Below are 23,565 nucleotides of genomic sequence, written 5' to 3'. Positions count from 1 at the left end.
TAGCTATGATATTTCCAAAGATATGGACGAAAAACGGTCTGAGTCCAAATCCGGGCCCGTTTTGCTCTAGGAGGCCCAGGAGCCGAGAAAAAGGCGAAAAACGAAAAAATCGACTGTGGACAATTCCCGGACCCCTAGAAAAATCGGAACTCGTCTCACGAAGCGAATGGCGTCAGCCAAATTCTCCTAGCTATGATATTTCCAAAGATATGGACGAAAAACGGTCTGAGTCCAAATCCGGGCCCGTTTTGCTCTAGGAGGCCCAGGAGCCGAGAAAAAGGCGAAAAACGAAAAAATCGACTTTAGAAAATTCCCGGACCCCTAGAAAAATCGGAAATCGTCTCACGAATCGAATGGCGCCAGCCAAATTGGCCTAGCTATGATATTTCCAAAGATATGGGCGAAAAACGGTGTGTGGCCAAATCCGTGCCCGTTTTGCTCTAGGAGGCCCAGGAGCCGAGAAAATCGCGAAAAACGAAAAAATCGACTTTATAAAATTGCCGGACCCCTAGGAAAATCGGAAATCGTCTCACGAATCGAATGGCATCAGCCAAATTGTCCTAGCTATAATATTTCCAAAGATATGGGCGAAAAACGGTGTGTGGCCAAATCCGTGCCCGTATTGCTCTAGGAGGCCCAACAGCCGAGAAAAAGGCGAAAAACGAAAAAATCGAATGTGGACAATTCCCGGACCCCTAGAAAAATCGGAAATCGTCTCACGAAGCGAATGGCGTCAGCCAAATTCTCCTAGCTATGATATTTCCAAAGATATGGACGAAAAACGGTCTGAGTCCAAATCCGGGCCCGTTTTGCTCTAGGAGGCCCAGGAGCCGAGAAAAAGGCGAAAAACGAAAAAATCGACTGTGGACAATTCCCGGACCCCTAGAAAAATCGGAAATCGTCTCACGAATCCAATGGCGCCAGCCAAATTCTCCTAGCTATGATATTTCCAAAGATATGGACGAAAAACGGTCTGAGTCCAAATCCGGGCCCGTTTTGCTCTAGGAGGCCCAGGAGCCGAGAAAATCGCGAAAAACGAAAAAATCGACTTTAGAAAATTCCCGGACCCCTAGGAAAATCGGAAATCGTCTCACGAATCGAATGGCGCCAGCCAAATTCTCCTAGCTATGATATTTCCAAAGATATGGACGAAAAACGGTCTGAGTCCAAATCCGGGCCCGTTTTGCTCTAGGAGGCCCAGGAGCCGAGAAAATCGCGAAAAACGAAAAAATCGACTTTAGAAAATTGCCGGACCCCTAAGAAAATCGGAAATCGTCTCACGAATCGAATGGCGCCAGCCAAATTGTCCTAGCTATAATATTTCCAAAGATATGGACGAAAAACGGTGTGTGGCCAAATCCGTGCCCGTTTTGCTCTAGGAGGCCCAGGAGACGAGAAAAAGGCGAAAAACGAAAAAATCGACTGTGGACAATTCCCGGACCCCTAGAAAAATCGGACATCGTCTCACGAATCCAATGGCGCCAGCCAAATTCTCCTAGCTATGATATTTCCAAAGATATGGACGAAAAACGGTCTGAGTCCAAATCCGGGCCCGTTTTGCTCTAAGAGGCCCAGGAGCCGAGAAAATCGCGAAAAACGAAAAAATCGACTTTAGAAAATTCCCGGACCCCTAGAAAAATCGGAAATCGTCTCACGAATCGAATGGCGCCAGCCAAATTGGCCTAGCTATGATATTTCCAAAGATATGGGCGAAAAACGGTGTGTGGCCAAATCCGTGCCCGTTTTGCTCTAGGAGGCCCAGGAGCCGAGAAAATCGCGAAAAACGAAAAAATCGACTTCAGAAAATTCCCGGACCCCTAGAAAAATCGGGAATCGTCTCACGAATCCAATGGCGCCAGCCAAATTCTCCTAGCTATGATATTTCCAAAGATATGGACGAAAAACGGTCTGAGTCCAAATCCGGGCCCGTTTTGCTCTAGGAGGCCCAGGAGCCGAGAAAATCGCGAAAAACGAAAAAATCGACTTTAGAAAATTGCCGGACCCCTAGGAAAATCGGAAATCGTCTCACGAATCGAATGGCGTCAGCCAAATTGTCCTAGCTATAATATTTCCAAAGATATGGGCGAAAAACGGTGTGTGGCCAAATCCGTGCCCGTATTGCTCTAGGAGGCCCAACAGCCGAGAAAAAGGCGGAAAACGAAAAAATCGAATGTGGACAATTCCCGGACCCCTAGAAAAATCGGAAATCGTCTCACGAATCGAATGGCGTCAGCCAAATTCTCCTAGCTATGATATTTCCAAAGATATGGACGAAAAACGGTCTGAGTCCAAATCCGGGCCCGTTTTGCTCTAGGAGGCCCAGGAGCCGAGAAAAAGGCGAAAAACGAAAAAATCGACTGTGGACAATTCCCGGACCCCTAGAAAAATCGGAAATCGTCTCACGAATCCAATGGCGCCAGCCAAATTCTCCTAGCTATGGTATTTCCAAAGATATGGACGAAAAACGGTCTGAGTCCAAATCCGGGCCCGTTTTGCTCTAGGAGGCCCAGGAGCCGAGAAAATCGCGAAAAACGAAAAAATCGACTTTAGAAAATTGCCGGACCCCTAAGAAAATCGGAAATCGTCTCACGAATCGAATGGCGCCAGCCAAATTGTCCCAGCTATAATATTTCCAAAGATATGGACGAAAAATGGTGTGTGGCCAAATCCGTGCCCGTATTGCTCTAGGAGGCCCAACAGCCGAGAAAAAGGCGAAAAACGAAAAAATCGAGTGTGGACAATTCCCGGACCCCTAGAAAAATCGGAAATCGTCTCACGAATCGAATGGCGCCACTCAAATTGTCCTGGCTTTGATATTTCCAAAGATATGGACGAAAAACGGTGTGTGGCCAAATCCGTGCCCGTTTTGCTCTAGGAGGCCCAGGAGCCGAGAAAAAGGCGAAAAACGAAAAAATCGACTGTGGACAATTCCCGGACCCCTAGAAAAATCGGAAATCGTCTCACGAATCCAATGGCGCCAGCCAAATTGTCCTAGCTATGATATTTCCAAAGATATGGACGAAAAACGATCTGAGTCCAAATCCGGGCCCGTTTTGCTCTAGGAGGCCCAGGAGCCGAGAAAATCGCGAAAAACGAAAAAATCGACTTTAGAAAATTCCCGGACCCCTAGAAAAATCGGAAATCGTCTCACGAATCCAATGGCGCCAGCCAAATTGTCCTAGCTATGATATTTCCAAAGATATGGACGAAAAACGATCTGAGTCCAAATCCGGGCCCGTTTTGCTCTAGGAGGCCCAGGAGCCGAGAAAATCGCGAAAAACGAAAAAATCGACTTTAGAAAATTCCCGGACCCCTAGAAAAATCGGAAATCGTCTCACGAATCGAATGGCGCCTGCCAAATTGGCCTAGCTATGATATTTCCAAAGATATGGGCGAAAAACGGCGTGTGGCCAAATCCGTGCCCGTTTTGCTCTAGGAGGCCCAGGAGCCGAGAAAATCGCGAAAAACGAAAAAATCGACTTCAGAAAATTCCCGGACCCCTAGAAAAATCGGGAAATCGGGAATCGTCTCACGAATCCAATGGCGCCAGCCAAATTCTCCTAGCTATGATATTTCCAGAGATATGGGCGAAAAACAGTGATTCCAAATCAGGGCCCGTTTTGCTCTAGGAGGCCCAGGAGCCGAGAAAATCGCGAAAAACGAAAAAATCGACTTCAGAAAATTCCCGGACCCCTAGGAAAATCGGAAATCGTCTCACGAATCGAATGGCGCCTGCCAAATTGGCCTAGCTATGATATTTCCAAAGATATGGGCGAAAAACGGTGTGTGGCCAAATCCGTGCCCGTTTTGCTCTAGGAGGCCCAGGAGCCGAGAAAAAGGCGAAAAACGAAAAAATCGACTGTGGACAATTCCCGGACCCCTAGAAAAATCGGAAATCGTCTCACGAATCCAATGGCGCCAGCCAAATTCTCCTAGCTATGATATTTCCAGAGATATGGGCGAAAAACAGTGATTCCAAATCAGGGCCCGTTTTGCTCCAGGAGGCCCAGGAGCCGAGAAAAAGGCGAAAAACGAAAAAATCGACTGTGGACAATTCCCGAACCCCTAGAAAAATCGGAAATCGTCTCACGAATCCAATGGCGTCAGCCAAATTCTTCTAGCTATGATATTTCCAAAGATATGGACGAAAAACGGACTGAGTCCAAATCCGGGCCCGTTTTGCTCTAGGAGGCCCAGGAGCCGAGAAAATCGCGAAAAACGAAAAAATCGACTTTAGAAAATTGCCGGACCCCTAGGAAAATCGGAAATCGTCTCACGAATCCAATGGCGCCAGCCAAATTCTCCTAGCTATGATATTTCCAAAGATATGGACGAAAAACGGTCTGAGTCCAAATCCGGGCCCGTTTTGCTCTAGGAGGCCCAGGAGCCGAGAAAAAGGCGAAAAACGAAAAAATCGACTGTGGACAATTCCCGGACCCCTAGAAAAATCGGAAATCGTCTCACGAATCCAATGGCGCCAGCCAAATTCTCCTAGCTATGATATTTCCAAAGATATGGACGAAAAACGGTCTGAGTCCAAATCCGGGCCCGTTTTGCTCTAGGAGGCCCAGGAGCCGAGAAAATCGCGAAAAACGAAAAAATCGACTTTAGAAAATTCCCGGACCCCTAGGAAAATCGGAAATCGTCTCACGAATCGAATGGCGCCAGCCAAATTCTCCTAGCTATGATATTTCCAAAGATATGGACGAAAAACGGTCTGAGTCCAAATCCGGGCCCGTTTTGCTCTAGGAGGCCCAGGAGCCGAGAAAATCGCGAAAAACGAAAAAATCGACTTTAGAAAATTGCCGGACCCCTAAGAAAATCGGAAATCGTCTCACGAATCGAATGGCGCCAGCCAAATTGTCCTAGCTATAATATTTCCAAAGATATGGACGAAAAACGGTGTGTGGCCAAATCCGTGCCCGTTTTGCTCTAGGAGGCCCAGGAGACGAGAAAAAGGCGAAAAACGAAAAAATCGACTGTGGACAATTCCCGGACCCCTAGAAAAATCGGACATCGTCTCACGAATCCAATGGCGCCAGCCAAATTCTCCTAGCTATGATATTTCCAAAGATATGGACGAAAAACGGTCTGAGTCCAAATCCGGGCCCGTTTTGCTCTAAGAGGCCCAGGAGCCGAGAAAATCGCGAAAAACGAAAAAATCGACTTTAGAAAATTCCCGGACCCCTAGAAAAATCGGAAATCGTCTCACGAATCGAATGGCGCCAGCCAAATTGGCCTAGCTATGATATTTCCAAAGATATGGGCGAAAAACGGTGTGTGGCCAAATCCGTGCCCGTATTGCTCTAGGAGGCCCAACAGCCGAGAAAAAGGCGGAAAACGAAAAAATCGAATGTGGACAATTCCCGGACCCCTAGAAAAATCGGAAATCGTCTCACGAATCGAATGGCGTCAGCCAAATTCTCCTAGCTATGATATTTCCAAAGATATGGACGAAAAACGGTCTGAGTCCAAATCCGGGCCCGTTTTGCTCTAGGAGGCCCAGGAGCCGAGAAAAAGGCGAAAAACGAAAAAATCGACTGTGGACAATTCCCGGACCCCTAGAAAAATCGGAAATCGTCTCACGAATCCAATGGCGCCAGCCAAATTCTCCTAGCTATGGTATTTCCAAAGATATGGACGAAAAACGGTCTGAGTCCAAATCCGGGCCCGTTTTGCTCTAGGAGGCCCAGGAGCCGAGAAAATCGCGAAAAACGAAAAAATCGACTTTAGAAAATTGCCGGACCCCTAAGAAAATCGGAAATCGTCTCACGAATCGAATGGCGCCAGCCAAATTGTCCCAGCTATAATATTTCCAAAGATATGGACGAAAAATGGTGTGTGGCCAAATCCGTGCCCGTATTGCTCTAGGAGGCCCAACAGCCGAGAAAAAGGCGAAAAACGAAAAAATCGAGTGTGGACAATTCCCGGACCCCTAGAAAAATCGGAAATCGTCTCACGAATCCAATGGCGCCAGCCAAATTGTCCTAGCTATGATATTTCCAAAGATATGGACGAAAAACGATCTGAGTCCAAATCCGGGCCCGTTTTGCTCTAGGAGGCCCAGGAGCCGAGAAAATCGCGAAAAACGAAAAAATCGACTTTAGAAAATTCCCGGACCCCTAGAAAAATCGGAAATCGTCTCACGAATCGAATGGCGCCTGCCACATTGGCCTAGCTATGATATTTCCAAAGATATGGGCGAAAAACGGTGTGTGGCCAAATCCGTGCCCGTTTTGCTCTAGGAGGCCCAGGAGCCGAGAAAATCGCGAAAAACGAAAAAATCGACTTCAGAAAATTCCCGGACCCCTAGAAAAATCGGGAATCGTCTCACGAATCCAATGGCGCCAGCCAAATTCTCCTAGCTATGATATTTCCAGAGATATGGGCGAAAAACAGTGATTCCAAATCAGGGCCCGTTTTGCTCTAGGAGGCCCAGGAGCCGAGAAAATCGCGAAAAACGAAAAAATCGACTTCAGAAAATTCCCGGACCCCTAGGAAAATCGGAAATCGTCTCACGAATCGAATGGCGCCAGCCAAATTCTCCTAGCTATGATATTTCCAAAGATATGGACGAAAAACGGTCTGAGTCCAAATCCGGGCCCGTTTTGCTCTAGGAGGCCCAGGAGCCGAGAAAATCGCGAAAAACGAAAAAATCGACTTTAGAAAATTGCCGGACCCCTAGGAAAATCGGAAATCGTCTCACGAATCGAATGGCGCCAGCCAAATTCTCCTAGCTATGATATTTCCAAAGATATGGACGAAAAACGGTGTGTGGCCAAATCCGTGCCCGTTTTGCTCTAGGAGGCCCAGGAGACGAGAAAAAGGCGAAAAACGAAAAAATCGACTGTGGACAATTCCCGGACCCCTAGAAAAATCGGAAATCGTCTCACGAATCCAATGGCGCCAGCCAAATTGTCCTAGCTATGATATTTCCAAAGATATGGACGAAAAACGATCTGAGTCCAAATCCGGGCCCGTTTTGCTCTAGGAGGCCCAGGAGCCGAGAAAATCGCGAAAAACGAAAAAATCGACTTTAGAAAATTCCCGGACCCCTAGAAAAATCGGAAATCGTCTCACGAATCGAATGGCGCCTGCCAAATTGGCCTAGCTATGATATTTCCAAAGATATGGGCGAAAAACGGCGTGTGGCCAAATCCGTGCCCGTTTTGCTCTAGGAGGCCCAGGAGCCGAGAAAATCGCGAAAAACGAAAAAATCGACTTCAGAAAATTCCCGGACCCCTAGAAAAATCGGGAAATCGGGAATCGTCTCACGAATCCAATGGCGCCAGCCAAATTCTCCTAGCTATGATATTTCCAGAGATATGGGCGAAAAACAGTGATTCCAAATCAGGGCCCGTTTTGCTCTAGGAGGCCCAGGAGCCGAGAAAATCGCGAAAAACGAAAAAATCGACTTCAGAAAATTCCCGGACCCCTAGGAAAATCGGAAATCGTCTCACGAATCGAATGGCGCCTGCCAAATTGGCCTAGCTATGATATTTCCAAAGATATGGGCGAAAAACGGTGTGTGGCCAAATCCGTGCCCGTTTTGCTCTAGGAGGCCCAGGAGCCGAGAAAAAGGCGAAAAACGAAAAAATCGACTGTGGACAATTCCCGGACCCCTAGAAAAATCGGAAATCGTCTCACGAATCCAATGGCGCCAGCGAAATTCTCCTAGCTATGATATTTCCAAAGATATGGACGAAAAACGGTCTGAGTCCAAATCCGGGCCCGTTTTGCTCTAGGAGGCCCAGGAGCCGAGAAAAAGGCGAAAAACGAAAAAATCGACTGTGGACAATTTCCGGACCCCTAGAAAAATCGGAAATCGTCTCACGAATCCAATGGCGCCAGCCAAATTCTCCTAGCTATGATATTTCCAAAGATATGGACGAAAAACGGTCTGAGTCCAAATCCGGGCCCGTTTTGCTCTAGGAGGCCCAGGAGCCGAGAAAATCGCGAAAAACGAAAAAATCGACTTTAGAAAATTCCCGGACCCCTAGAAAAATCGGAAATCGTCTCACGAATCGAATGGCGCCAGCCAAATTGGCCTAGCTATGATATTTCCAAAGATATGGGCGAAAAACGGTGTGTGGCCAAATCCGTGCCCGTTTTGCTCTAGGAGGCCCAGGAGCCGAGAAAATCGCGAAAAACGAAAAAATCGACTTTATAAAATTGCCGGACCCCTAGGAAAATCGGAAATCGTCTCACGAATCGAATGGCATCAGCCAAATTGTCCTAGCTATAATATTTCCAAAGATATGGGCGAAAAACGGTGTGTGGCCAAATCCGTGCCCGTATTGCTCTAGGAGGCCCAACAGCCGAGAAAAAGGCGAAAAACGAAAAAATCGAATGTGGACAATTCCCGGACCCCTAGAAAAATCGGAAATCGTCTCACGAAGCGAATGGCGTCAGCCAAATTCTCCTAGCTATGATATTTCCAAAGATATGGACGAAAAACGGTCTGAGTCCAAATCCGGGCCCGTTTTGCTCTAGGAGGCCCAGGAGCCGAGAAAAAGGCGAAAAACGAAAAAATCGACTGTGGACAATTCCCGGACCCCTAGAAAAATCGGAAATCGTCTCACGAATCCAATGGCGCCAGCCAAATTCTCCTAGCTATGATATTTCCAAAGATATGGACGAAAAACGGTCTGAGTCCAAATCCGGGCCCGTTTTGCTCTAGGAGGCCCAGGAGCCGAGAAAATCGCGAAAAACGAAAAAATCGACTTTAGAAAATTCCCGGACCCCTAGGAAAATCGGAAATCGTCTCACGAATCGAATGGCACCAGCCAAATTCTCCTAGCTATGATATTTCCAAAGATATGGACGAAAAACGGTCTGAGTCCAAATCCGGGCCCGTTTTGCTCTAGGAGGCCCAGGAGCCGAGAAAATCGCGAAAAACGAAAAAATCGACTTTAGAAAATTGCCGGACCCCTAAGAAAATCGGAAATCGTCTCACGAATCGAATGGCGCCAGCCAAATTGTCCTAGCTATAATATTTCCAAAGATATGGACGAAAAACGGTGTGTGGCCAAATCCGTGCCCGTATTGCTCTAGGAGGCCCAACAGCCGAGAAAAAGGCGAAAAACGAAAAAATCGACTGTGGACAATTCCCGGACCCCTAGAAAAATCGGAAATCGTCTCACGAATCCAATGGCGCCAGCCAAATTCTCCTAGCTATGATATTTCCAAAGATATGGACGAAAAACGGTCTGAGTCCAAATCCGGGCCCGTTTTGCTCTAGGAGGCCCAGGAGCCGAGAAAAAGGCGAAAAACGAAAAAATCGACTGTGGACAATTCCCGGACCCCTAGAAAAATCGGAAATCGTCTCACGAATCCAATGGCGCCAGCCAAATTCTCCTAGCTATGATATTTCCAAAGATATGGACGAAAAACGGTCTGAGTCCAAATCCGGGCCCGTTTTGCTCTAGGAGGCCCAGGAGCCGAGAAAATCGCGAAAAACGAAAAAATCGACTTTAGAAAATTCCCGGACCCCTAGGAAAATCGGAAATCGTCTCACGAATCGAATGGCACCAGCCAAATTCTCCTAGCTATGATATTTCCAAAGATATGGACGAAAAACGGTCTGAGTCCAAATCCGGGCCCGTTTTGCTCTAGGAGGCCCAGGAGCCGAGAAAATCGCGAAAAACGAAAAAATCGACTTTAGAAAATTGCCGGACCCCTAAGAAAATCGGAAATCGTCTCACGAATCGAATGGCGCCAGCCAAATTGTCCTAGCTATAATATTTCCAAAGATATGGACGAAAAACGGTGTGTGGCCAAATCCGTGCCCGTTTTGCTCTAGGAGGCCCAGGAGACGAGAAAAAGGCGAAAAACGAAAAAATCGACTGTGGACAATTCCCGGACCCCTAGAAAAATCGGAAATCGTCTCACGAATCCAATGGCGCCAGCCAAATTCTCCTAGCTATGATATTTCCAAAGATATGGACGAAAAACGGTCTGAGTCCAAATCCGGGCCCGTTTTGCTCTAGGAGGCCCAGGAGCCGAGAAAAAGGCGAAAAACGAAAAAATCGACTGTGGACAATTCCCGGACCCCTAGAAAAATCGGAAATCGTCTCACGAATCCAATGGCGCCGGCCAAATTCTCCTAGCTATGATATTTCCAAAGATATGGACGAAAAACGGTCTGAGTCCAAATCCGGGCCCGTTTTGCTCTAGGAGGCCCAGGAGCCGAGAAAATCGCGAAAAACGAAAAAATCGACTTCAGAAAATTCCCGGACCCCTAGAAAAATCGGGAATCGTCTCACGAATCCAATGGCGCCAGCCAAATTCTCCTAGCTATGATACTTCCAAAGATATGGACGAAAAACGGTGTGTGGCCAAATCCGTGCCCGTTTGGCTCTAGGAGGCCCAGGAGACGAGAAAAAGGCGAAAAACGAAAAAATCGACTGTGGACAATTCCCGGACCCCTAGAAAAATCGGAAATCGTCTCACGAATCCAATGGCGCCAGCCAAATTCTCCTAGCTATGATATTTCCAAAGATATGGACGAAAAACGGTCTGAGTCCAAATCCGGGCCCGTTTTGCTCTAGGAGGCCCAGGAGCCGAGAAAAAGGCGAAAAACGAAAAAATCGACTGTGGACAATTCCCGGACCCCTAGAAAAATCGGAAATCGTCTCACGAATCCAATGGCGCCAGCCAAATTCTCCTAGCTATGATATTTCCAAAGATATGGGCGAAAAACAGTGATTCCAAATCCGGGCCCGTTTTGCTCTAGGAGGCCCAGGAGCCGAGAAAATCGCGAAAAACGAAAAAATCGACTTCAGAAAATTCCCGGACCCCTAGAAAAATCGGGAATCGTCTCACGAATCCAATGGCGCCAGCCAAATTCTCCTAGCTATGATATTTCCAAAGATATGGACGAAAAACGGTCTGAGTCCAAATCCGGGCCCGTTTTGCTCTAGGAGGCCCAGGAGCCGAGAAAATCGCGAAAAACGAAAAAATCGACTTTAGAAAATTGCCGGACCCCTAGGAAAATCGGAAATCGTCTCACGAATCGAATGGCGTCAGCCAAATTGTCCTAGCTATAATATTTCCAAAGATATGGGCGAAAAACGGTGTGTGGCCAAATCCGTGCCCGTATTGCTCTAGGAGGCCCAACAGCCGAGAAAAAGGCGAAAAACGAAAAAATCGAATGTGGACAATTCCCGGACCCCTAGAAAAATCGGAAATCGTCTCACGAATCGAATGGCGTCAGCCAAATTCTCCTAGCTATGATATTTCCAAAGATATGGACGAAAAACGGTCTGAGTCCAAATCCGGGCCCGTTTTGCTCTAGGAGGCCCAGGAGCCGAGAAAAAGGCGAAAAACGAAAAAATCGACTGTGGACAATTCCCGGACCCCTAGAAAAATCGGAAATCGTCTCACGAATCCAATGGCGCCAGCCAAATTCTCCTAGCTATGGTATTTCCAAAGATATGGACGAAAAACGGTCTGAGTCCAAATCCGGGCCCGTTTTGCTCTAGGAGGCCCAGGAGCCGAGAAAATCGCGAAAAACGAAAAAATCGACTTCAGAAAATTCCCGGACCCCTAGAAAAATCGGGAATCGTCTCACGAATCCAATGGCGCCAGCCAAATTCTCCTAGCTATGATATTTCCAAAGATATGGACGAAAAACGGTCTGAGTCCAAATCCGGGCCCGTTTTGCTCTAGGAGGCCCAGGAGCCGAGAAAATCGCGAAAAACGAAAAAATCGACTTTAGAAAATTGCCGGACCCCTAGGAAAATCGGAAATCGTCTCACGAATCGAATGGCATCAGCCAAATTGTCCTAGCTATAATATTTCCAAAAATATGGGCGAAAAACGGTGTGTGGCCAAATCCGTGCCCGTATTGCTCTAGGAGGCCCAACAGCGGAGAAAAAGGCGAAAAACGAAAAAATCGACTGTGGACAATTCCCGGACCCCTAGAAAAATCGGAAATCGTCTCACGAATCCAATGGCGCCAGCCAAATTCTCCTAGCTATGATATTTCCAAAGATATGGACGAAAAACGGTCTGAGTCCAAATCCGGGCCCGTTTTGCTCTAGGAGGCCCAGGAGCCGAGAAAATCGCGAAAAACGAAAAAATCGACTTTAGAAAATTGCCGGACCCCTAGGAAAATCGGAAATCGTCTCACGAATCGAATGGCGCCAGCCAAATTGTCCTAGCTATGATATTTCCAAAGATATGGACGAAAAACGGTCTGAGTCCAAATCCGGGCCCGTTTTGCTCTAGGAGGCCCAGGAGCCGAGAAAATCGCGAAAAACGAAAAAATCGACTTCAGAAAATTCCCGGACCCCTAGAAAAATCGGGAATCGTCTCACGAATCCAATGGCGCCAGCCAAATTCTCCTAGCTATGATATTTCCAGAGATATGGGCGAAAAACAGTGATTCCAAATCAGGGCCCGTTTTGCTCTAGGAGGCCCAGGAGCCGAGAAAATCGCGAAAAACGAAAAAATCGACTTCAGAAAATTCCCGGACCCCTAGAAAAATCGGGAATCGTCTCACGAATCCAATGGCGCCAGCCAAATTCTCCTAGCTATGATATTTCCAGAGATATGGGCGAAAAACAGTGATTCCAAATCAGGGCCCGTTTTGCTCTAGGAGGCCCAGGAGCCGAGAAAATCGCGAAAAACGAAAAAATCGACTTCAGAAAATTCCCGGACCCCTAGGAAAATCGGCAATCGTCTCACGAATCGAATGGCGCCAGCCAAATTCTCCTAGCTCTGATATTTCCAAAGATATGGACGAAAAACGGTCTGAGTCCAAATCCGGGCCCGTTTTGCTCTAGGAGGCCCAGGAGCCGAGAAAATCGCGAAAAACGAAAAAATCGACTTTAGAAAATTGCCGGACCCCTAGGAAAATCGGAAATCGTCTCACGAATCGAATGGCGCCAGCCAAATTGTCCTAGCTATGATATTTCCAAAGATATGGACGAAAAACGGTCTGAGTCCAAATCCGGGCCCGTTTTGCTCTAGGAGGCCCAGGAGCCGAGAAAATCGCGAAAAACGAAAAAATCGACTTTAGAAAATTGCCGGACCCCTAAGAAAATCGGAAATCGTCTCACGAATCGAATGGCGCCAGCCAAATTGTCCCAGCTATAATATTTCCAAAGATATGGACGAAAAACGGTGTGTGGCCAAATCCGTGCCCGTATTGCTCTAGGAGGCCCAACAGCCGAGAAAAAGGCGAAAAACGAAAAAATCGAATGTGGACAATTCCCGGACCCCTAGAAAAATCGGAAATCGTCTCACGAATCGAATGGCGCCAGTCAAATTGTCCTGGCTTTGATATTTCCAAAGATATGGACGAAAAACGGTGTGTGGCCAAATCCGTGCCCGTTTTGCTCTAGGAGGCCCAGGAGCCGAGAAAAAGGCGAAAAACGAAAAAATCGACTGTGGACAATTCCCGGACCCCTAGAAAAATCGGAAATCGTCTCACGAATCCAATGGCGCCAGCCAAATTGTCCTAGCTATGATATTTCCAAAGATATGGACGAAAAACGATCTGAGTCCAAATCCGGGCCCGTTTTGCTCTAGGAGGCCCAGGAGCCGAGAAAATCGCGAAAAACGAAAAAATCGACTTTAGAAAATTCCCGGACCCCTAGAAAAATCGGAAATCGTCTCACGAATCGAATGGCGCCAGCCAAATTGGCCTAGCTATGATATTTCCAAAGATATGGGCGAAAAACGGTGTGTGGCCAAATCCGTGCCCGTTTTGCTCTAGGAGGCCCAGGAGCCGAGAAAATCGCGAAAAACGAAAAAATCGACTTCAGAAAATTCCCGGACCCCTAGAAAAATCGGGAATCGTCTCACGAATCCAATGGCGCCAGCCAAATTCTCCTAGCTATGATATTTCCAGAGATATGGGCGAAAAACAGTGATTCCAAATCAGGGCCCGTTTTGCTCTAGGAGGCCCAGGAGCCGAGAAAATCGCGAAAAACGAAAAAATCGACTTCAGAAAATTCCCGGACCCCTAGGAAAATCGGAAATCGTCTCACGAATCGAATGGCGCCAGCCAAATTCTCCTAGCTATGATATTTCCAAAGATATGGACGAAAAACGGTCTGAGTCCAAATCCGGGCCCGTTTTGCTCTAGGAGGCCCAGGAGCCGAGAAAATCGCGAAAAACGAAAAAATCGACTTTAGAAAATTGCCGGACCCCTAGGAAAATCGGAAATCGTCTCACGAATCGAATGGCGCCAGCCAAATTGTCCTAGCTATGATATTTCCAAAGATATGGGCGAAAAACGGTGTGTGGCCAAATCCGTGCCCGTTTTGCTCTAGGAGGCCCAGGAGCCGAGAAAAAGGCGAAAAACGAAAAAATCGACTGTGGACAATTCTCGGACCCCTAGAGAAATCGGAAATCGTCTCACGAATCCAATGGCGCCAGCCAAATTCTCCTAGCTATGATATTTCCAAAGATATGGACGAAAAACGGTCTGAGTCCAAATCCGGGCCCGTTTTGCTCTAGGAGGCCCAGGAGCCGAGAAAATCGCGAAAAACGAAAAAATCGACTTTAGAAAATTGCCGGACCCCTAGGAAAATCGGAAATCGTCTCACGAATCGAATGGCGCCAGCCAAATTGTCCTAGCTATGATATTTCCAAAGATATGGGCGAAAAACGGTGTGTGGCCAAATCCGTGCCCGTTTTGCTCTAGGAGGCCCAGGAGCCGAGAAAAAGGCGAAAAACGAAAAAATCGACTGTGGACAATTCCTGAACCCCTAGAAAAATCGGAAATCGTCTCACGAATCCAATGGCGTCAGCCAAATTCTTCTAGCTATGATATTTCCAAAGATATGGACGAAAAACGGTCTGAGTTCAAATCCGGGCCCGTTTTGCTCTAGGAGGCCCAGGAGCCGAGAAAATCGCGAAAAACGAAAAAATCGACTTTAGAAAATTCCCGGACCCCTAGGAAAATCGGAAATCGTCTCACGAATCGAATGGCGCCAGCCAAATTGTCCTAGCTATGATATTTCCAAAGATATGGGCGAAAAACGGTGTGTGGCCAAATCCGTGCCCGTTTTGCTCTAGGAGGCCCAGGAGCCGAGAAAAAGGCGAAAAACGAAAAAATCGACTGTGGACAATTCCCGAGCCCCTAGAAAAATCGGAAATCGTCTCACGAATCCAATGGCGTCAGCCAAATTCTTCTAGCTATGATATTTCCAAAGATATGGACGAAAAACGGTCTGAGTTCAAATCCGGGCCCGTTTTGCTCTAGGAGGCCCAGGAGCCGAGAAAATCGCGAAAAACGAAAAAATCGACTTTAGAAAATTCCCGGACCCCTAGGAAAATCGGAAATCGTCTCACGAATCGAATGGCGCCAGCCAAATTGTCCTAGCTATGATATTTCCAAAGATATGGACGAAAAACGGTCTGAGTCCAAATCCGGGCCCGTTTTGCTCTAGGAGGCCCAGGAGCCGAGAAAATCGCGAAAAACGAAAAAATCGACTTTAGAAAATTGCCGGACCCCTAGGAAAATCGGAAATCGTCTCACGAATCGAATGGCGCCAGCCAAATTGTCCTAGCTATAATATTTCCAAAGATATGGGCGAAAAACGGTGTGTGGCCAAATCCGTGCCCGTATTGCTCTAGGAGGCCCAACAGCCGAGAAAAAGGCGAAAAACGAAAAAATCGAATGTGGACAATTCCCGGACCCCTAGAAAAATCGGAAATCGTCTCACGAATCGAATGGCGTCAGCCAAATTCTCCTAGCTATGATATTTCCAAAGATATGGACGAAAAACGGTCTGAGTCCAAATCCGGGCCCGTTTTGCTCTAGGAGGCCCAGGAGCCGAGAAAAAGGCGAAAAACGAAAAAATCGACTGTGGACAATTCCCGGACCCCTAGAAAAATCGGAAATCGTCTCACGAATCCAATGGCGTCAGCCAAATTCTTCTAGCTATGATATTTCCAAAGATATGGACGAAAAACGGTCTGAGTCCAAATCCGGGCCCGTTTTGCTCTAGGAGGCCCAGGAGCCGAGAAAATCGCGAAAAACGAAAAAATCGACTTCAGAAAATTCCCGGACCCCTAGGAAAATCGGAAATCGTCTCACGAATCGAATGGCGCCAGCCAAATTGTCCTAGCTATGATATTTCCAAAGATATGGACGAAAAACGGTCTGAGTCCAAATCCGGGCCCGTTTTGCTCTAGGAGGCCCAGGAGCCGAGAAAATCGCGAAAAACGAAAAAATCGACTTTAGAAAATTCCCGGACCCCTAGGAAAATCGGAAATCGTCTCACGAATCGAATGGCGCCAGCCAAATTCTCCTAGCTATGATATTTCCAAAGATATGGACGAAAAACGGTCTGAGTCCAAATCCGGGCCCGTTTTGCTCTAGGAGGCCCAGGAGCCGAGAAAATCGCGAAAAACGAAAAAATCGACTTTAGAAAATTGCCGGACCCCTAAGAAAATCGGAAATCGTCTCACGAATCGAATGGCGCCAGCCAAATTGTCCTAGCTATAATATTTCCAAAGATATGGACGAAAAACGGTGTGTGGCCAAATCCGTGCCCGTTTTGCTCTAGGAGGCACAGGAGACGAGAAAAAGGCGAAAAACGAAAAAATCGACTGTGGACAATTCCCGGACCCCTAGAAAAATCGGAAATCGTCTCACGAATCCAATGGCGCCAGCCAAATTCTCCTACCTATGATATTTCCAAAGATATGGACGAAAAACGGTCTGAGTCCACATCCGGGCCCGTTTTGCTCTAGGAGGCCCAGGAGCCGAGAAAATCGCGAAAAACGAAAAAATCGACTTTAGAAAATTGCCGGACCCCTAGGAAAATCGGAAATCGTCGCACGAATCGAATGGCGTCAGCCAAATTGTCCTAGCTATAATATTTCCAAAGATATGGGCGAAAAACGGTGTGTGGCCAAATCCGTGCCCGTATTGCTCTAGGAGGCCCAACAGCCGAGAAAAAGGCGAAAAACGAAAAAATCGAATGTGGACAATTCCCGGACCCCTAGAAAAATCGGAAATCGTCTCACGAATCGAATGGCGTCAGCCAAATTCTCCTAGCTATGATATTTCCAAAGATATGGACGAAAAACGGTCTGAGTCCAAATCCGGGCCCGTTTTGCTCTAGGAGGCCCAGGAGCCGAGAAAAAGGCGAAAAACGAAAAAATCGACTGTGGACAATTCCCGGACTCCTAGAAAAATCGGAAATCGTCTCACGAATCGAATGGCGCCAGCCAAATTGTCCCAGCTATAATATTTCCAAAGATATGGACGAAAAACGGTGTGTGGCCAAATCCGTGCCCGTATTGCTCTAGGAGGCCCAACAGCCGAGAAAAAGGCGAAAAACGAAAAAATCGACTTTAGAAAATTGCCGGACCCCTAGAAAAATCGGAAATCGTCTCACGAATCCAATGGCGTCAGCCAAATTCTTCTAGCTATGATATTTCCAAAGATATGGACGAAAAACGGTCTGAGTTCAAATCCGGGCCCGTTTTGCTCTAGGAGGCCCAGGAGCCGAGAAAATCGCGAAAAACGAAAAAATCGACTTTAGAAAATTCCCGGACCCCTAGGAAAATCGGAAATCGTCTCACGAATCGAATGGCGCCAGCCAAATTGTCCTAGCTATGATATTTCCAAAGATATGGGCGAAAAACGGTGTGTGGCCAAATCCGTGCCCGTTTTGCTCTAGGAGGCCCAGGAGCCGAGAAAAAGGCGAAAAACGAAAAAATCGACTGTGGACAATTCTCGGACCCCTAGAGAAATCGGAAATCGTCTCACGAATCCAATGGCGCCAGCCAAATTCTGCTAGCTATGATATTTCCAAAGATATGGACGAAAAACGGTCTGAGTCCAAATCCGGGCCCGTTTTGCTCTAGGAGGCCCAGGAGCCGAGAAAAAGGCGAAAAACGAAAAAATCGACTGTGGACAATTCCCGGACCCCTAGAAAAATCGGAAATCGTCTCACGAATCCAATGGCGCCAGCCAAATTTTCCTAGCTATGGTATTTCCAAAGATATGGACGAAAAACGGTCTGAGTCCAAATCCGGGCCCGTTTTGCTCTAGGAGGCCCAGGAGCCGAGAAAATCGCGAAAAACGAAAAAATCGACTTTAGAAAATTGCCGGACCCCGAAGAAAATCGGAAATCGTCTCACGAATCGAATGGCGCCAGCCAAATTGTCCCAGCTATAATATTTCCAAAGATATGGACGAAAAACGGTGTGTGGCCAAATCCGTGCCCGTATTGCTCTAGGAGGCCCAACAGCCGAGAAAAAGGCGAAAAACGAAAAAATCGAATGTGGACAATTCCCGGACCCCTAGAAAAATCGGAAATCGTCTCACGAATCGAATGGCGCCAGTCAAATTGTCCTGGCTTTGATATTTCCAAAGATATGGACGAAAAACGGTGTGTGGCCAAATCCGTGCCCGTTTTGCTCTAGGAGGCCCAGGAGCCGAGAAAAAGGCGAAAAACGAAAAAATCGACTGTGGACAATTCCCGGACCCCTAGAAAAATCGGAAATCGTCTCACGAATCCAATGGCGCCAGCCAAATTGTCCTAGCTATGATATTTCCAAAGATATGGACGAAAAACGATCTGAGTCCAAATCCGGGCCCGTTTTGCTCTAGGAGGCCCAGGAGCCGAGAAAATCGCGAAAAACGAAAAAATCGACTTTAGAAAATTCCCGGACCCCTAGAAAAATCGGAAATCGTCTCACGAATCGAATGGCGCCAGCCAAATTGGCCTAGCTATGATATTTCCAGAGATATGGGCGAAAAACAGTGATTCCAAATCAGGGCCCGTTTTGCTGTAGGAGGCCCAGGAGCCGAGAAAAAGGCGAAAAACGAAAAAATCGACTGTGGACAATTCCCGGACCCCTAGAAAAATCGGAAATCGTCTCACGAATCCAATGGCGCCAGCCAAATTCTCCTAGCTATGGTATTTCCAAAGATATGGACGAAAAACGGTCTGAGTCCAAATCCGAGCCCGTTTTGCTCTAGGAGGCCCAGGAGCCGAGAAAATCGCGAAAAACGAAAAAATCGACTTTAGAAAATTGCCGGACCCCGAAGAAAATCGGAAATCGTCTCACGAATCGAATGGCGCCAGCCAAATTGTCCCAGCTATAATATTTCCAAAGATATGGACGAAAAACGGTGTGTGGCCAAATCCGTGCCCGTATTGCTCTAGGAGGCCCAACAGCCGAGAAAAAGGCGAAAAACGAAAAAATCGAATGTGGACAATTCCCGGACCCCTAGAAAAATCGGAAATCGTCTCACGAATCGAATGGCGCCAGCCAAATTGGCCTAGCTATGATATTTCCAAAGATATGGGCGAAAAACGGTGTGTGGCCAAATCCGTGCCCGTTTTGCTCTAGGAGGCCCAGGAGCCGAGAAAATCGCGAAAAACGAAAAAATCGATTTCAGAAAATTCCCGGACCCCTAGAAAAATCGGGAATCGTCTCACGAATCCAATGGCGCCAGCCAAATTCTCCTAGCTATGATATTTCCAGAGATATGGGCGAAAAACAGTGATTCCAAATCAGGGCCCGTTTTGCTCTAGGAGGCCCAGGAGCCGAGAAAATCGCGAAAAACGAAAAAATCGACTTCAGAAAATTCCCGGACCCCTAGGAAAATCGGAAATCGTCTCACGAATCGAATGGCGCCAGCCAAATTCTCCTAGCTATGATATTTCCAAAGATATGGACGAAAAACGGTCTGAGTCCAAATCCGGGCCCGTTTTGCTCTAGGAGGCCCAGGAGCCGAGAAAATCGCGAAAAACGAAAAAATCGACTTTAGAAAATTGCCGGACCCCTAGGAAAATCGGAAATCGTCTCACGAATCGAATGGCGCCAGCCAAATTGTCCTAGCTATGATATTTCCAAAGATATGGACGAAAAACGGTCTGAGTCCAAATCCGGGCCCGTTTTGCTCTAGGAGGCCCAGGAGCCGAGAAAATCGCGAAAAACGAAAAAATCGACTTTAGAAAATTGCCGGACCCCTAAGACAATCGGAAATCGTCTCACGAATCGAATGGCGCCAGCCACATTGTCCTAGCTATGATATTTCCAAAGATATGGGCGAAAAACGGTGTGTGGCCAAATCCGTGCCCGTTTTGCTCTAGGAGGCCCAGGAGCCGAGAAAAAGGCGAAAAACGAAAAAATCGACTGTGGACAATTCCCGGACCCCTAGAAAAATCGGAAATCGTCTCACGAATCCAATGGCGCCAGCCAAATTGTCCTAGCTATGATATTTCCAAAGATATGGACGAAAAACGATCTGAGTCCAAATCCGGGCCCGTTTTGCTCTAGGAGGCCCAGGAGCCGAGAAAATTGCGAAAAACGAAAAAATCGACTTTAGAAAATTCCCGGACCCCTAGAAAAATCGGAAATCGTCTCACGAATCGAATGGCGCCAGCCAAATTGGCCTAGCTATGATATTTCCAGAGATATGGGCGAAAAACAGTGATTCCAAATCAGGGCCCGTTTTGCTCTAGGAGGCCCAGGAGCCGAGAAAAAGGCGAAAAACGAAAAAATCGACTGTGGACAATTCCCGGACCCCTAGAAAAATCGGAAATCGTCTCACGAATCCAATGGCGCCAGCCAAATTCTCCTAGCTATGGTATTTCCAAAGATATGGACGAAAAACGGTCTGAGTCCAAATCCGAGCCCGTTTTGCTCTAGGAGGCCCAGGAGCCGAGAAAATCGCGAAAAACGAAAAAATCGACTTTAGAAAATTGCCGGACCCCGAAGAAAATCGGAAATCGTCTCACGAATCGAATGGCGCCAGCCAAATTGTCCCAGCTATAATATTTCCAAAGATATGGACGAAAAACGGTGTGTGGCCAAATCCGTGCCCGTATTGCTCTAGGAGGCCCAACAGCCGAGAAAAAGGCGAAAAACGAAAAAATCGAATGTGGACAATTCCCGGACCCCTAGAAAAATCGCTAATCGTCTCACGAATCGAATGGCGCCAGTCAAATTGTCCTGGCTTTGATATTTCCAAAGATATGGACGAAAAACGGTGTGTGGCCAAATCCGTGCCCGTTTTGCTCTAGGAGGCCCAGGAGCCGAGAAAAAGGCGAAAAACGAAAAAATCGACTGTGGACAATTCATGGACCCCTAGAAAAATCGGAAATCGTCTCACGAATCCAATGGCGCCAGCCAAATTGTCCTAGCTATGATATTTCCAAAGATATGGACGAAAAACGATCTGAGTCCAAATCCGGGCCCGTTTTGCTCTAGGAGGCCCAGGAGCCGAGAAAATCGCGAAAAACGAAAAAATCGACTTTAGAAAATTCCCGGACCCCTAGAAAAATCGGAAATCGTCTCACGAATCGAATGGCGCCAGCCAAATTGGCCTAGCTATGATATTTCCAAAGATATGGGCGAAAAACGGTGTGTGGCCAAATCCGTGCCCGTTTTGCTCTAGGAGGCCCAGGAGCCGAGAAAATCGCGAAAAACGAAAAAATCGACTTCAGAAAATTCCCGGACCCCTAGAAAAATCGGGAATCGTCTCACGAATCCAATGGCGCCAGCCAAATTCTCCCAGCTATGATATTTCCAGAGATATGGGCGAAAAACAGTGATTCCAAATCAGGGCCCGTTTTGCTCTAGGAGGCCCAGGAGCCGAGAAAATCGCGAAAAACGAAAAAATCGACTTCAGAAAATTCCCGGACCCCTAGGAAAATCGGAAATCGTCTCACGAATCGAATGGCGCCAGCCAAATTCTCCTAGCTATGATATTTCCAAAGATATGGACGAAAAACGGTCTGAGTCCAAATCCGGGCCCGTTTTGCTCTAGGAGGCCCAGGAGCCGAGAAAATCGCGAAAAACGAAAAAATCGACTTTAGAAAATTGCCGGACCCCTAGGAAAATCGGAAATCGTCTCACGAATCGAATGGCGCCAGCCAAATTGTCCTAGCTATGATATTTCCAAAGATATGGACGAAAAACGGTCTGAGTCCAAATCCGGGCCCGTTTTGCTCTAGGAGGCCCAGGAGCCGAGAAAATCGCGAAAAACGAAAAAATCGACTTTAGAAAATTGCCGGACCCCTAAGACAATTGGAAATCGTCTCACGAATCGAATGGCGCCAGCCAAATTGTCCTAGCTATGATATTTCCAAAGATATGGGCGAAAAACGGTGTGTGGCCAAATCCGTGCCCGTTTTGCTCTAGGAGGCCCAGGAGCCGAGAAAAAGGCGAAAAACGAAAAAATCGACTGTGGACAATTCCCGAACCCCTAGAAAAATCGGAAATCGTCTCACGAATCCAATGGCGTCAGCCAAATTCTTCTAGCTATGATATTTCCAAAGATATGGACGAAAAACGGTCTGAGTTCAAATCCGGGCCCGTTTTGCTCTAGGAGGCCCAGGAGCCGAGAAAATCGCGAAAAACGAAAAAATCGACTTTAGAAAATTCCCGGACCCCTAGGAAAATCGGAAATCGTCTCACGAATCGAATGGCGCCAGCCAAATTGTCCTAGCTATGATATTTCCAAAGATATGGGCGAAAAACGGTGTGTGGCCAAATCCGTGCCCGTTTTGCTCTAGGAGGCCCAGGAGCCGAGAAAAAGGCGAAAAACGAAAAAATCGACTGTGGACAATTCCCGAACACCTAGAAAAATCGGAAATCGTCTCACGAATCCAGTGGCGTCAGCCAAATTCTTCTAGCTATGATATTTCCAAAGATATGGACGAAAAACGGTCTGAGTTCAAATCCGGGCCCGTTTTGCTCTAGGAGGCCCAGGAGCCGAGAAAATCGCGAAAAACGAAAAAATCGACTTTAGAAAATTCCCGGACCCCTAGGAAAATCGGAAATCGTCTCACGAATCGAATGGCGCCAGCCAAATTGTCCTAGCTATGATATTTCCAAAGATATGGACGAAAAACGGTCTGAGTCCAAATCCGGGCCCGTTTTGCTCTAGGAGGCCCAGGAGCCGAGAAAATCGCGAAAAACGAAAAAGTCGACTTTAGAAAATTGCCGGACCCCTAGGAAAATCGGAAATCGTCTCACGAATCGAATGGCGCCAGCCAAATTGTCCTAGCTATAATATTTCCAAAGATATGGGCGAAAAACGGTGTGTGGCCAAATCCGTGCCCGTATTGCTCTAGGAGGCCCAACAGCCGAGAAAAAGGCGAAAAACGAAAAAATCGAATGTGGACAATTCCCGGACCCCTAGAAAAATCGGAAATCGTCTCACGAATCGAATGGCGTCAGCCAGATTCTCCTAGCTATGATATTTCCAAAGATATGGACGAAAAACGGTCTGAGTCCAAATCCGGGCCCGTTTTGCTCTAGGAGGCCCAGGAGCCGAGAAAAAGTTGAAAAACGAAAAAATCGACTGTGGACAATTCCCGGACCCCTAGAAAAATCGGAAATCGTCTCACGAATCCAATGGCGTCAGCCAAATTCTTCTAGCTATGATATTTCCAAAGATATGGACGAAAAACGGTCTGAGTCCAAATCCGGACCCGTTTTGCTCTAGGAGGCCCAGGAGCCGAGAAAATCGCGAAAAACGAAAAAATCGACTTCAGAAAATTCCCGGACCCCTAGAAAAATCGGAAATCGTCTCACGAATCCAATGGCGTCAGCCAAATTCTTCTAGCTATGATA

This window comes from Diachasmimorpha longicaudata, chromosome 6 (genome assembly GCF_034640455.1).
Source record: "Diachasmimorpha longicaudata isolate KC_UGA_2023 chromosome 6, iyDiaLong2, whole genome shotgun sequence".
In the NCBI taxonomy this organism is placed as follows: domain Eukaryota; kingdom Metazoa; phylum Arthropoda; class Insecta; order Hymenoptera; family Braconidae; genus Diachasmimorpha; species Diachasmimorpha longicaudata.
The sequence above is the reverse complement of the archived record's forward strand: the minus strand, read 5'-3'. Positions refer to the sequence as shown.